The sequence below is a fragment of the Thalassophryne amazonica genome, chromosome 17 (assembly GCF_902500255.1).
Source record: "Thalassophryne amazonica chromosome 17, fThaAma1.1, whole genome shotgun sequence".
NCBI lineage: Eukaryota > Metazoa > Chordata > Actinopteri > Batrachoidiformes > Batrachoididae > Thalassophryne > Thalassophryne amazonica.
This window is the reverse complement of record NC_047119.1, coordinates 22,990,346-23,005,397: the sequence shown is the minus strand read 5'-3', so window position 1 is coordinate 23,005,397 and position 15,052 is coordinate 22,990,346. Positions and strand designations below refer to the sequence as shown.

The 15,052-nt window shown below is 38.1% G+C and overlaps 1 protein-coding gene and 1 long non-coding RNA gene across 4 annotated transcripts in view; both read right to left on the bottom strand.

Annotated features, from left to right (window-relative positions):
- The window catches only part of gpsm1b (G protein signaling modulator 1b), a 65,794-nt gene that overhangs the window by 37,426 nt on the left and 13,316 nt on the right, over positions 1-15,052 (bottom strand). The window lies entirely within an intron of this gene.
- LOC117528950 lies at positions 4,821-10,933 on the bottom strand. Its single transcript, XR_004565910.1, has 3 exons — positions 9,939-10,933; positions 5,540-5,542; positions 4,821-4,832 (listed from the first exon to the last, which is right to left on the bottom strand). It is a non-coding gene; the product is annotated as an uncharacterized LOC117528950 (long non-coding RNA).

Sequence of the window (15,052 nt, the reverse complement as noted above, 5' to 3'; positions counted from 1 at the left end):
AGACGGCCTTCACCTCCACATTACACGGAGAATGGGTACAAGTGGTCTTGAACTGGCAACCTTCTGCTTTGGGAACAAGTGAACTATCCACTTGGCAACCACACTGCAAATAATAATATATAACAAATAAATGAAAACATTCCTCATCCTAAATCACTGTTGGGAGACCTGAAATACTAACCTCTGTGTTGGTACTGTGATGACAGTATTTCCCTCATCTTTAAATAAAGCAAAAACGAAGACCCATCCACCAACAGCAGAAATGAATGTCAATGTATCAAAGGCTCCGACGAACAATTATTTTTGTAATCAATTAATCTATGGATTATTTTTTGGTTTAATCTTAACTTTTTTTTTATTAGTCTCTTGATTGTTTTCAACTTAGTTGATAATCATTTGGTTAATCTGGCAGTAAATCAAACCTAGAAATTTTATCAAAAACTTTCAACCTAGCACTCAAATATTTTGTTATAAAATTAGCTATTTTAGAAAACTTGTAAAGTGCCAAAATTTAAAAGGTATTATGGGTAGGAAAAAAAATGTTTCATAGGAATGCAACTAAAAATTATATTTTATCATCAATTAATATGTTGATAATTTTCTGGATTAATCCATGAGTTGTTCAGTGGATTAATCCATGAGTTGTTCAGTTCATAAAATGTCATAACATTATTGAAAATATCAGTCAGTATTTTTCAAAACCCAAAATGATGTCCTCAAATATCTTGTTGTGTCCACAAACCAAAGATGTTAATTTTACTATTACAGATAGTATAGTATTAAAGATTAAACAAACCAGACAGTATTCACATACAAAGGACATATCTTTGGTAAATGAAATACCAAATGAGCTGCTTATTCAAAATAAGTAAAGAATAATGAAAAGATTGGTGTATGGCATTTTATTTTTGGTGCCACGTGCCCTGAGCTATTAAGGCATAAACATGGGGAATTTATAGCCTCTGCTGTTTGAAAAGATCAGAATTTGTAGTCCTCGGGAATATTTATTTCTATGATGTCATGGGATTCCACCACACAGAGCTAGTTTGGCTTGTGTTTTGAAGTTAGGGTTGCCAACCATCCCTTCTATAAAGGAACTGTCCCGTATTTAGAAATAAAAGTATGCGTCAAATAGTTTAACAATCCTTTCAGACACAATAAAAGGCTGAAAAAAATTCACCACGCCAGGAGGGTTGAAGGCAATCTGGTTGGCCACCCTGCCAACGAGGTGTCCTTATTTATTTTTCAGGGAGTTGGCAACGCTACTTGAAGCGGACGGGACGAAAAGGATTTGTTGACATTTGGAATTACCATATTTCTTTAATTAAGTCTTAAATACACGCCGGACTTATTGAAAGGTCGGGTCACGTATGTTAGCCGCCAGATGTCGCTGTCTGGCTGATTGTCCATGTGAGTAGTCGCGGGTCCAAATGGCGGCCTCCTGCTTGAGTGCCTGCTGATGGACAATGTACTGCTAATTTGGCTCCTGAGGGAGCGACTCCTACCAGTGATGTCACAAAAGGAAGTACAGTTCCTACACAGTTAAGACAAAGCTGCAAGCTGTTGCGTTTGCCAAAAAAGCAAGGTACGTACAGTTTAAAATTAATTAGTCATTAAATGAAGCAAAGGAAGCACGTTAGTACATCTATTTCTTCAGCTTTGAAAAAATAAATTGCCATAAAATATTACAGGTGAGCCCCGTTTCTCACGCACGCACAAGTCGCGATTCAGCTTCACTCGCAGTCAAGTTGTATACCCCAAAAATTTAGAATACTGTATAGAAGTCCATTTTCATTTGACCGTTTTTAGGAGGGATCGCCAGTGTAGATAATTCTGGACGATGAGATGTTCTTCCTCCTACAGCTGCTGCAGGTCAGCGATGAGGACGGATGATTCTGGGCACGTGTGTAGTGTAGGAATTCCACTTATACAACCCCTGGCAAAAATTATGGAATCACCGGCCTCGGAGGATGTTCATTCAGTTGTTTAATTTTGTAGAAAAAAAAGCAGATCACAGACATGACACAAAACTAAAGTCATTTCAAATGGCAACTTTCTGGCTTTAAGAAACACTATAAGAAATCAGGAAAAAAATTGTGGCAGTCAGTAATGGTTACTTTTTTAGACCAAGAAGAGGGAAAAAAATATGGACTCACTCAATTCTGAGGAAAAAATTATGGAATCATGAAAAACAAAAGAACGCTCCAACACATCACTAGTATTTTGTTGCACCACCTCTGTCTTTTATGACAGCTTGCAGTCTCTGAGGCATGGACTTAATGAGTGACAAACAGTACTCTTCATCAATCTGGCTCCAACTTTCTCTGATTGCTGTTGTCAGATCAGCTTTGCAGGTTGGAGCCTTGTCATGGACCATTTTCTTCAACTTCCACCAAATATTTTCAATTGGATTAAGATCCGGACTATTTGCAGGCCATGACATTGACCCTATGTGTCTTTTTGCAAGGAATGTTTTCACAGTTTTTGCTCTATGGCAAGATGCATTATCATCTTGAGAAATGATTTCATCATCCCCAAACATCCTTTCAATTGATGGGATAAGAAAAGTGTCCAAAATATCAACGAAAACTTGTGCATTTATTGATGATGTAATGACAGTGCCTTTACCTGACATGCAGCCCCATATCATCAATGACTGTGGAAATGTACATGCAGCCATCTCCCCAGTGCCTTTACCTGACATGCAGCCCCATATCATCAATGACTGTGGAAATGTACATGTTCTCTTCAGGCAGTCATCTTTATAAATCTCATTGGAACGGTACCAAACAAAAGTTCCAGCATCATCAACCTTGTTTTTTTCTGTTTAGGTGTTAATGATGGCTTTCGTTTAGCTTTTCTGTATGTAAATCCCATTTCCTTTAGGCAGTTTCTTACAGTTCGGTCACAGACATTGACTCCAGTTTCCTCCCATTCATTCCTCATTTGTTTTGTTGTGCATTTTCGATTTTTGAGACATATTGCTTAAGGTTTTCTGTCTTGACGCTTTGATGTCTTCCTTGGTCTACCAGTATGTTTGTCTTTAACAACCTTCCCATGTTGTTTGCATTTGGTCCAGCGTTTAGACACAGCTGACTGTGAACAACCAACATCTTTTTACAACATTGTGTGATGATTTACCCTCTTTTATGAGTTTGATAATCCCCTCCTTTGTTTCAATTGACATCTCTCATGTTGGAGCCATGATTCATGTCAGTCCACTTGGTGCAACAGCTCTCCAAGGTGTGATCACTCCTTTTTAGATGCAGACTAATGAGCAGATCTGATTTGATGCAGGTGTTAGTTTTGGGGATGAAAATTTACAGGGTGATTCCATAATTTATTCCTCAGAATTGAGTGATTCCATATTTTTTTCCTCTGCTTGGTCTAAAAAGTAACCGTTACTGACTGCCACAATTTTTTTTCCTGATTTCTTATAGTGTTTCTTAAAGCCAGAAAGTTGCCATTTGAAATGACTTTAGTTTTATGTCATGTCTGTGATCTGCTTTTTTTCTACAAAATTAAACAACTGAATGAAAATCCTCCAAGGCCGATGATTCCATAATTTTTACCAGGGGTTGTAAAAGCAAGTTACACCTTGCTATTAAGCAGGTTGCAACAGTGTGATCTGTGGAACATTCCACACATGGACACAGAACTTAAGTGTCAGGGCAAAAGACTGGTATGACGTTACACATTATGATGATCAAGTGCACGGCATCTTGTCAGAATGTGACAGGCACTTTACTGACTTTGCATCTATTGAGCCTGTTGTCAATTTTCTCTGTTTTCCATCTGGTGAAAATATAGATGTGGATTGTATATCATGCAAAGTAGCATCACTCTTCAACCTGGATAGCTCTGCTACTGAGAATGAGACTGAGCTCAAATCCAGAGCAACCCCTGATATGAATGTCCAATTCTGGAATCTAATGCAGAAAGAGAAGCACCCCAACCTCAGACAAACTGCACAGAATTTGACTGCACTTTTTGGATGAACGTATTTGTGTGACTCTGCCTTTTCACACATGAAAATCATCAAGTCAAAATACAGATGCAAAAAAAGAAACCAACATTTCTCGACAAACCTTGGGACTCTGACGAGGGCAGTTGCATCTCCTCCACTCTCCCTTATCTCTGTTCTCTGCTTTAACCTTCAAGTCCCTACTTCACCAGACTGTGAATTCCTCAAATTATATTGGATAATGGATCTACTGGACTACTATTGGATTAACCATGGAATTGATCAGCTGGTCTCTGAATGCTATTGACAGCATTTTTTCTACAAGAAGGTCAGGACTGGGGGATCCTACCTGCCCAAATGGAACGTATCCTGCGGGCTATGTTCTTGACTCCTGGAGTTCCTGGCATGTGGCATGCTTGGCGCCTTTCTCCATTGAGGACATCGAGGATTTATTCATTTTTGGTCTTATGGTAGCAGGGCTGGTACTTTTTGGCTTATGTGCTGCCCTGATCTACCGGAAAATTGGCAAGACGGCAGCATCAAGAACCACGGCCCCTCACTTGTCCGTCATGATTAACGAGGTTGGCAAGGCAGTGCATTCTCAGATGTGATGACTCTTGAACTCAGATGCAAACTGAATGACATCTTGGAGCAGATGTGTGCCTTGCAGTTGAAGTTGAAGATTTCAGAGGCCGTTGAATATTCTTAATTCATAATTGGGATTTGGTTGTTCAAGTGGAACTGTTAAGTGTTTTTCACTGCTCAAACCGTAACACTACAGGCTTATCAAGCCTGAAGGTCAAATTGCCCAACTGTTCTCCCTCCAGAGGAATTTCTTTGGCCTGCGGATCATTTGGTTGTTTCTTATCTCAACTCACAAAAACAATAAACTGCTCTTCCCAGGACTGAAGCATGCTCCATTCCCTCCCCCCACCCCCCCTCCTATCCCCCATCAACACTCCCCACTCCGGCGTCTGCTCACGTCACTCCTTTCCCCTTGTGCGGGGGCGGTGCAGTTTTAGCTGCAGCCCCCGTTCTTCCCCCCAAGCTGATGGCGGCGCATCTCAGGGTTGCTGCGTGGCCTTCACCCACTTGCCTCAATTCGGATAACGGACTTCTTCAAACGTAGTGCACATAAACAATGTCAAATGTGTATGTGCTGTTTTTAATTCTGATGTGTGCCATTATTACGGTAAACAAGTAATAATTGTGGACTAATTGCTGTTTGAGGTAACTGGAGTGTAAAGATAATTTCTCCACTGTGAGAAGTATATCTCATCTCTCAAGTATATCTCAAAGCGTGAAGTTTTGACTCACTGGGTGAAATGCTGAGAAATGCTGGTTTCTCAAAATGCAAAAGATGGAGCACCACACCCTATTTTTTACCAGAGTCAGGCTCAAAATTCTCAATCTCCCCTCGTACCTTATTTTTCTTACAGCTTGAATAACTACCACTCAAAGTCATTTGGAGGACAGCAGAGTGGAAACAGAACTTGTGCTGAAGTGTTTTAACAGTACCTGTGTTTTTGCTTGGTTCGTGTGTGGTCCACGTATATTTGTAATTCCACGTGTAACGGCCTCAGCATAGCTCGAGGACGAGGCCCCCGGTAGACAAGCCTACACACAGCCCTCTCTGCCCCCGTCAGAGGAAACGACTCGGACGCCATGAGGGCAAATGCTACCAACACAAACTAAATGGAAACAAACTAAGTAATGAACAATCTTTAGGGGCAACAGTTCCGTGCATTCAAGCAGGACACATATTACTGACAACACTTCGATGTATCCAACGTCAAGTAAGGCAGCAACTCAAATAAATTCCAGTAACATCAATTTCTGTTTTTAAACTCATTTCCAAGCTCACATACTGAGCAACAATGTGCTCCTTTAGAATGTCCTGTCAGTAATGTTACAGCAAATCTGTGCACAATCAAACCAGAGGTCCTGTGCACAATCACAAAGCAGCCAAGAATCACATCTGCCCTTCACGTCCGCTAGAACCTTCCAACAACCTCAGTGAACTTCTCCTGTGGCCAAGACAGTCAAGAGGGAAGAATGAAAGGCTCCACAAGGCAGCAGCTCAAGGATATTTCCACTTTTTATGAAAACAGTAATGCGTCACTAATCCGAGTGAATATGAAGTAGAAATCTAAGATGTTAAATAATACAATTCAGTTCTTCTAGCTTTGAGTTCCTCTTCAAATCATTCTCTGCTGCAACAACATTTTTCTAGCTATTACAAACCACGCTAAAACACGATGGCAACCACTCTGATGGCAACATGGCAAAGCGAGTGAAGTACTTCGAAACATGACCGCCTTCGAAACATGACCGCCGCCTGACTGAGACAGAGAGGATGGATGAGAATGAATCGCTAATCTACTGAGCTGCACCACAGCGCAGCGCGTGGCCTCGGCTAATCCAACAACCTGCTGACACCGAGAGAAACAATAGTAGGTCACCAGCCACAACATACAGTATAAGACGGTGAGTGAAAATGACCTATAAAGAGTCATAATCTGCACATATTTTCAGTTGTTTTGACTAAAAACTTGCAGAAGTGAGGATGTGTACTCCATTCACATAATCACCTGTTATTTTTGGCTAAAATGTTTTACATTTTCAGTGTAAGACAATAAGCAACAAAATCTTTTCTCAATAATAGGTGTTGTGCTCCTCCAATCCTGTAGATGGCTCATTGGTGTGGCGCTATCTTTATTGAAAAAACAGTCAGCCAAACTACAGTAAGCATGTATGAGAACAATGCAGGTTGTAAACATGCAACTACTGTAATATTTATGAACAATTCTTTAAAAAGCAAATGTGATTTGACTAATTAACCCCTCCCCTCTACTCTATGTTAGATTATCCAATGAAATGGTGATAACTTACACCCTTAACTGGGACCCTTAATGATAAAGTTTTAAATTTGTAGAATTTAGGCTTACGTTGCTCAGTGATGCAGACAGCACAGTACCTTATCATTCCCCAAAGAGTTAAATTCATCCAAGGGGTGTCTTAAAATGCTCCAATCATATGTCCTATAAATTTAGGCATTTCATTTGAACCGTGACCAAAAGCTTTAACTTTTGAAAAGTAACTACTGGTATCTTTGAAATACAACCTGCTGTTGCTTTTCTGTGTGCTGAATCTATGAAGTTAAAAATTTAGTCAAAAATTCTTACAAGGGAGACTTTGTTATTTTCTTTTTTCTTATTCAACGTAGTTACTTTATGAAAAATGTGCAGTCATTGTTATTTTGGTGAATTACACAAGACAATTTATTTATTTATTTATTTATTGCCCGTTTCTGTTTTGCTGAAACACTTTGCTTACAATAAAAAAAATGTAAAATATAGTGTTTTCTTTTTTGGAGTAAAATTGTGTTGCAAAACAGACACCATGGTGCAAATTTAATGCCAAAATAGGTGCATGATTGGTGGGAAACACAATAATTTCTTTCAGTTTGTGCAATAATTCCAAGTCTTTCTGCAATTAAAGTTAACAGAGTTAGGTAGATCACAAAAGTTAATCCAAACAGCTGGCTTGCTGTATTGTTGTAAAATATAGAATTTGTCAAAAAAAAAAAAAATTAATAAAATGAAATCCCCCATTTTCCCCTTTTTTTGGGTTCATTTTTAATCTTCAGTTTTAACCTATGAATGTCCCAACATGAAACAAACTCATATTCCTGAAACTTTAAAGAATTTTCTGTCACTTTACTTTTGGGTCTCTCATTTACGTGGAAATTGTACAAAAATACCCACAGGTCATCACCGGTTAAAAAGTCTTTAAAGATGTTGATAATTCATCAACCCCTGGGGAAAAAAAAAATTAAATATGTACAAAATGCAGATTGCAGCACATTTCCTCTGCTCAGCAATTACTACAATTTATGTGGAAAAATACACTCAGCAGCAACACACTAACATGCCTACACAATGAAAAATGTATAAAATAGTACTTTAAAAAAACACGTGATAAAACAATTTAATGACAAAATAAGAAATTATGAATCCAACCCAAAAAAGTCAGAACTGGGACATTTTTTTAGACACAGATTGGTGTTAGCCTCAATAACAGCACAGACATTATTGCCACTTTGTTTTTTTTCCTCTTTTTTCTTCTCTCTCTCTCGGATGTATGACCAAAGATCAGATTTTGCCCTTTGACCGCAAAGTGATGACTGCATTTGATACTGGTAATAAATCACAACAGAACAATCCAGAAGGGTGGATTCATTAGTGTCAGTCAATTGTTTTATTTATAAAGCAAACACTGGGGGAGGAGGGGGATTATTGCCAGGTTACTAATTCAGAAAATTAATCATTAGTTTCAGTCTTGTTGCGTTCATCTTAATTGTCAACGTTAGAATGTTATCAGTCTGGTTTATACAGCAATAGCCTGTTTGGCAAATCATAACATAAAATTAAAGAGATAAATAATACAAGAGCAACTGAAGATAAACTTGTCATTAGTCACATGGTAATAATAAACATGAAGACATCTCAACCATCGACTTTTTACAGTCCCCTGTCATTACCATTTTTTTTCTCTAGCTTCCATGATATGATACACCTAGCACAATTTGATAAATGTCACAATTACATGGCTGTTCCTGCTCATTATGTGGAAAGTAATCTGTGGTGCATGTTTTAACTTTAAAGAACCAAATTATTCTGAAGTATAAGTTGTAATCCTTGTTGATATCCGTTTCCTACTGGTATATTTTATATATCATTTACGATTCTTCTGCAAGAGGACATTCTTTCTTCCATTCAATAGCTGACTTTTCAGGGTATCACAATACAATTTGTATTTTTTTATTAATAGAATTCAATAGAGGCTTCATGATGTGATTAAGACAACAGAGCAAATAAATGACAAATCAAAATGTAATGTGAAATGACCATAATTTGTCTTTAAAAATCAATTCTGCTGTTGTTGGAAAAAATGCGTCCAAGCACCTAGGGAGCCAGTTCACAAAGCAGCTTTCAAGGTCAGAAATACCCCTCTGGAAGGATGCTGGTCCCAGAAAAAAGTCCTCTCTGATATTACACAAGATTAAAATAGTAAGTAAATCAACAATAGGTGTCAGTCATAGCAATGGAATGTAAACCCCTCTGGAGATCCCCCAGTAGCAATAGTGGATGATAATTTTACAAAGTATATAAAAGTCTCGATTACAAACAACGTTACACGAAAGTCCAGACAGAAAAGCAAAGCAAGCAATAACAGCAACAGTCAGTGGGCTCCGTGGCACGCGGTCAGATCAGTTACACAAAATTACAAAGGGAATACATTTCTAATCAAGTCATCCCAAAAGCTTCAGATTACACTGGTATACAAATATTTAGAAGTTGTCTGCTTCAAAAATAAAATGTGCTATTCATTATGGATTTTGGCATGTTGAATTCAAATATGACAATAACAACAGCCATTTGGCTACTGTCTCCAAGATAAACAAGGTTTTACATTTTGGATCTGAATGAATGAATGAATTTATTCGGCACACAGAACAACAACACAAACAATAACACACTCATAAAATGAACAACGTACAATAAATCCGTGTAGCCAAAAGGGTGAAGGCAGAAGCAAAGCTTATAGATACCCTCCCCTTATACCATAAAAAAATAAAGAAAGTAAAGAATGTATACATATACATATGAGGAAATTTATGGTTTTGACGATACTGGATTTTTCATCTGAACTCCCCACATATAAACATATATACAACAACACAAAAGAAATGTGCATAAACAAAACAACTCAGTGCACCAGAATTATAAAACATAACCAAACGAGCAACAGTACATAAACCCAAGCACAACAAAATGGTAAACCTAATTTTCCAAACTATAACGAGTAAGTATATTATTTTTTTGTAAAGTCTTTTAAAGCTGAATAAGGTACCAAGTAACTTAATATTATCAGGACATTTATTCCAAATATCAACACCCTTAATGGAAACTTTCTTTTGCAATAGAAATACTGGATTAGTATTGGTTCTATATGTGTTTCCCCAAACCTCAACACAGTATGTCATATATGGAACAAGTAATGCATGATACAAAATAGCCAAAGAATGTTGGAAGAGGAAGTCTTGTACTTTATGCAGAATTGCAATGACTTTTGACATTTTAGATTTAACATAGTTAATATGCATTTTCCAGCTTAATTTATCATCAATATAAACACCAAGAAATTTTGTACTTGTTACAATTTTAATTTTAGTATCATGTAATAATAAATTTCTATTTACGGTCCTGGGCTTATTACCAAATATGATACACTTAGTTTTACCATAATGGAGCGATAATTTGTTTGAATCGAACCACAGCTTAAATTTATGTTATTCATTCTCCATTTTGTCCAGGAGCTGTCCTAAATGATCCCCACTACAAAACACAGTTGTATCATCAGCAAACAAAATACAACTAGCAGACTTGGAAACCAAACATATATCATTAATGTACAAAAGAAACAGCAATGGCCCAAGGACAGAACCCTGGAGTACCCCACATGTAATCCTCAAAAACTCAGAATTTGTCCCATCAAAGGTGACACACTGGTACCTATTGCACAAGTAGCTTGTCATCCAGTTATGTGCCAATCCCCTGATACCATACATCTTTAATTTGTTCAATAGCAAAGTATGATCAATAGTATCAAATGCTTTCTGGAAATCAAAAAAGACCCCTACAGTATATTGCCTATTCTCTTTTGCATTGGAAATTGTTTTTGTTCAAAAAAATCCATTACTGCCAGTGAAGTAGTGCGATTTTTCCTGAAACCGTATCGTTGCTCGCTAATCTACATAATTATATTGTGTTAACAGTAGAGTTTACATGAAAAATCATAAATATAGGTCTTTTTTATGTTTCTCTGACTGTATAATTTTCACCCGTTTTCTTTTTTCTTTCGTTTGTTCTTTTTTTTAAAACTACAGTCAAACAATATTTTCATTCTCAGTCGCCCAAAATTAGTAAAGTTTAACTATCTTTAGTTCAGAAGCATTTTGGCTGTAGACCAGTGTTATATGCACTCATTGAGGGAGAAATACCACATCAGCATGCATGCATCAGCTCTTTTGATAATAAATAATTGAAATGAGATCAATTCCCCCACATTTGATGTTTTGTAGAAGATGGCAAAAGCTGGTGGGGATTTATATTCAACCAAACAGAAATTTGCAACAATACAGTATTGAGAACTTGCAGAAGAAAGGTTCAACTCCAAAGGACGATCATGCTGAAATGATAGCTACATTAGGAGATGACGCTGCAGCACAAAAGTAGGCAACTGACATTAAAAGATGTTTTGAGGGCTTTGAAGATAACCCAAGGTCTGGGTGGTCTGCAAGTGTCACCACCAAGATCTACATTATGTTTAGCATATTGTGACGGACAACGGGTGACTCAGTGATGTAGCTAATGCTGTTAGGAATATTCTGCAATATAAACTTGGAATCAACCATGGTTGACCTGACCAAAAGATCATTTTTGTTTTTGGATAGAATAACAGTTCTCCCAACAGCTTTATTTGAACTCGTGATCACCTGATTACTTGTGGATATGGTTGGTTGGATACAAAGCCTGCCACTTCCACACACAGTTGATCTTCATCTGTCATGTTCTGTTTACAAAATAGATTACACCTCCAAGATAGCGTGTCCACTGAGTGTTGTCATAACAGTGTCACACCCATTTGTGCTTTTATTTAGCTCATGTACAGTGGGAACGCTTGGACAGCATCATTATTTATTTATTTAAGGACGTGGTCCATACAGTTCTCTGAAATAGCAAGTCACATGGCAAATTAAGATCATCCATGATATAAGATCACCACCACAAAGGAGTTGAAATGCCACAGAATATGACTGAAATGTAGACTTTAACCCTCTGGGGCCGACGTCGTCATATACGACGGCTAAGACCAAGCTTTACTAAATTATAAATAACTTTTGAATGATATAATAACTTACTCTTTTTTTTTTTGCTGAAAATTTAACTCCATGGACTTTTGAGCCAGCCATCGGCCATCTTGGTACTCCTCACAGAAGCTGTGTGATGACGTGTGCAATGTGAGTGTCCAATCGGAATTGGTTCACCGTCACATGGTTTTCCAAAATCCATTGTATGGCAGATTTACCTCACGTGAAAAACCAAAGATCGTCTTCAGGAGTGATATGTTACTAGTTGGCCCGTTTGAATAGCCCCCTGGGTGCTCCAATGAGTAATGAGTACATACTATTAGTACATACTCAGTGTGCCCTGCGCCATTACACACAGCGATCAGTGAAAGCAGGAGCACACGGAAAGCCTCTGATGACAATCTCACGTGCTTAAACAAAGAGTGTGTAACTATCAGGATTGCTCCACTAGTTTGCATGTGAGTGTTACTGGATAACTCTGTTGATTTCTCTGCATAAAGCACTGTTTACCATATAAAAGGACAACAAAACGCATAGACCATTTTGTATATATTGTTCAAAATGTGCATTTGTGTTTATTGTTTGAACCTTTTTGTTGTTCAGTCTTTCACACAAGACCTCAAATTACCTTTATAAAGTATCAAAACAGTTGTTTATTATAGTTTGCTGTGTGTTTTGAATAAATGTGTGTGGAAAATTATTTTTCGCTTTATATGTTCCTTGCCTATTTTTGATTGTAAACCTTTATTACCCTTAGAAAACACAACAAAAACATATATATTCGGAAAGCACAGGTTGTCCTGAAAAAAAAAAGACATAAAACTTGATTGTGGAATGCAGGGAGAGCTGTTAACAGCAATAATAAAACATTTATGCCAGGAGAGTGAACTGTCCAAAAAATGCCCTCGGACCCCAGAGGGTTAAGCTTTAGTTCAGGACATTTACAAAAAAAAACATTAACTAGAAAGAAATTACTATAGATTCATTTTTATACAATCTGTTAATTTTCAGAGGCCAAAAGTAATTAGACACTAACCATTGTAAATATAAGGATTACAGTTAAAACTTGGATGAAAATCCTTTGCTGTCCATGACTTTCTTAAGTCAACAAACCCAGAGTTTCCTGACTTCAGATGCTTTGCTAGACCTTTACTGCAGCCTCCTGCAGTTATTGCTTGTTTGTGAGTCTGCCTTCAGTTTTATCTTGAGTTTATAAAAAAGGATGTTCCATGAGGTTGACATCAGATACCTGAATTGGCCATTACAGAATGTTGTATCTGGTTGCCTTAAAAAGCTCTTGGCTTTCTTTTGCAGTATGTTTTGGGTCGTTATTGTTCTCCAATGTCAAGCCCCATCCCAACAGTTTGATAGTATTTGGCTCAATCTGAGCACATCGTGTAGCTTCCCAGAATGCCCCGTGGTGCCAGCAAAGTTCTGGTGTCTCACAGCGCATGTAAACAATGGCTTGCGAGGATGTGGATAGCGTTGATCTAGCGAGTTCAGGGGCGATTATCAAATCAAATCAATTTTATTTATATAGCGCCAAATCACAACAAACAGTTGCCCCAAGGCGCTTTATATTGTAAGGCAAAGCCATACAATAATTACGGAAAAACCCCAACGGTCAAAACGACCCCCTGTGAGCAAGCACTTGGCAACAGTGGGAAGGAAAAACTCCCTTTTAACAGGAAGAAACCTCCAGCAGAACCAGGCTCAGGGAGGGGCAGTCTTCTGCTGGGACTGGTTGGGGCTGAGGGAGAGAACCGGGAAAAAGACATGCTGTGGAGGGGAGCAGAGATCAATCACTAATGATTAAATGCAGAGTGGTGCATACAGAGCAAAAAGAGAAAGAAACACTCAGTGCATTATGGGAACCCCCCAGCAGTCTAAGCCTATAGCAGCATAACTAAGGGATGGTTCAGGGTCACCTGATCCAGCCCTAACTATAAGCTTTAGCAAAAAGGAAAGTTTTAAGCCTAATCTTAAAAGTAGAGAGGGTGTCTGTCTCCCTGATCCGAATTGGGAGCTGGTTCCACAGGAGAGGAGCCTGAAAGCTGAAGGCTCTGCCTCCCATTCTACTCTTACAAACCCTAGGAACTACAAGTAAGCCTGCAGTCTGAGAGCGAAGCGCTCTATTGGGGTGATATGGTACTATGAGGTCCCTAAGATAAGAAGGGACCTGACTATTCAAAACCTTATAAGAAAAAGAATTTTAAATTCTATTCTAGAATTAACAGGAAGCCAATGAAGAGAGGCCAATATGGGTGAGATATGCTCTCTCCTTCTAGTCCCCGTCAGTACTCTAGCTGCAGCATTTTGAATTAACTGAAGGCTTTTCAGGGAACTTTTAGGACAACCTGATAATAATGAATTACAATAGTCCAGCCTAGAGGAAATAAATGCATGAATTAGTTTTTCAGCATCACTCTGAGACAAGACCTTTCTAATTTTAGAGATATTGCGTAAATGCAAAAAAGCAGTCTTACATATTTGTTTAATATGCGCTTTGAATGACATATCCTGATCAAAAATGACTCCAAGATTTCTCACAGTATTACTAGAGGTCAGGGTAATGCCATCCAGAGTAAGGATCTGGTTAGACACCATGTTTCTAAGATTTGTGGGGCCAACTACAATAACTTCAGTTTTATCTGAGTTTAAAAGCAGGAAATTAGAGGTCATCCATGTCCTTATGTCTGTAAGACAATCCTGCAGTTTAGCCAATTGGTGTGTGTCCTCTGGCTTCATGGATAGATAAAGCTGGGTATCATCTGCGTAACAATGAAAATTTAAGCAATGCCGTCTAATAATACTGCCTAAGGGAAGCATTTATAAAGTGAATAAAATTGGTCCTAGCACAGAACCTTGTGGAACTCCACAATTAACCCCAGTCTGCGAAGAAGATTCCCCATTTACATGAACAAATTGTAATCTATTAGATAAATATGATTCAAACCACCGCAGCGCAGTGCCTTTAATACCTATGGCATGCTCTAATCTCTGTAATAAAATTTTATGGTCAACAGTATCAAAAGCAGCACTGAGGTCTAACAGAACAAGCACAGAGATGAGTCCACTGTCTGAGGCCATAAGAAGATCATTTGTAACCTTCACTAATGCTGTTTCTGTACTATGATGAATTCTAAAACCTG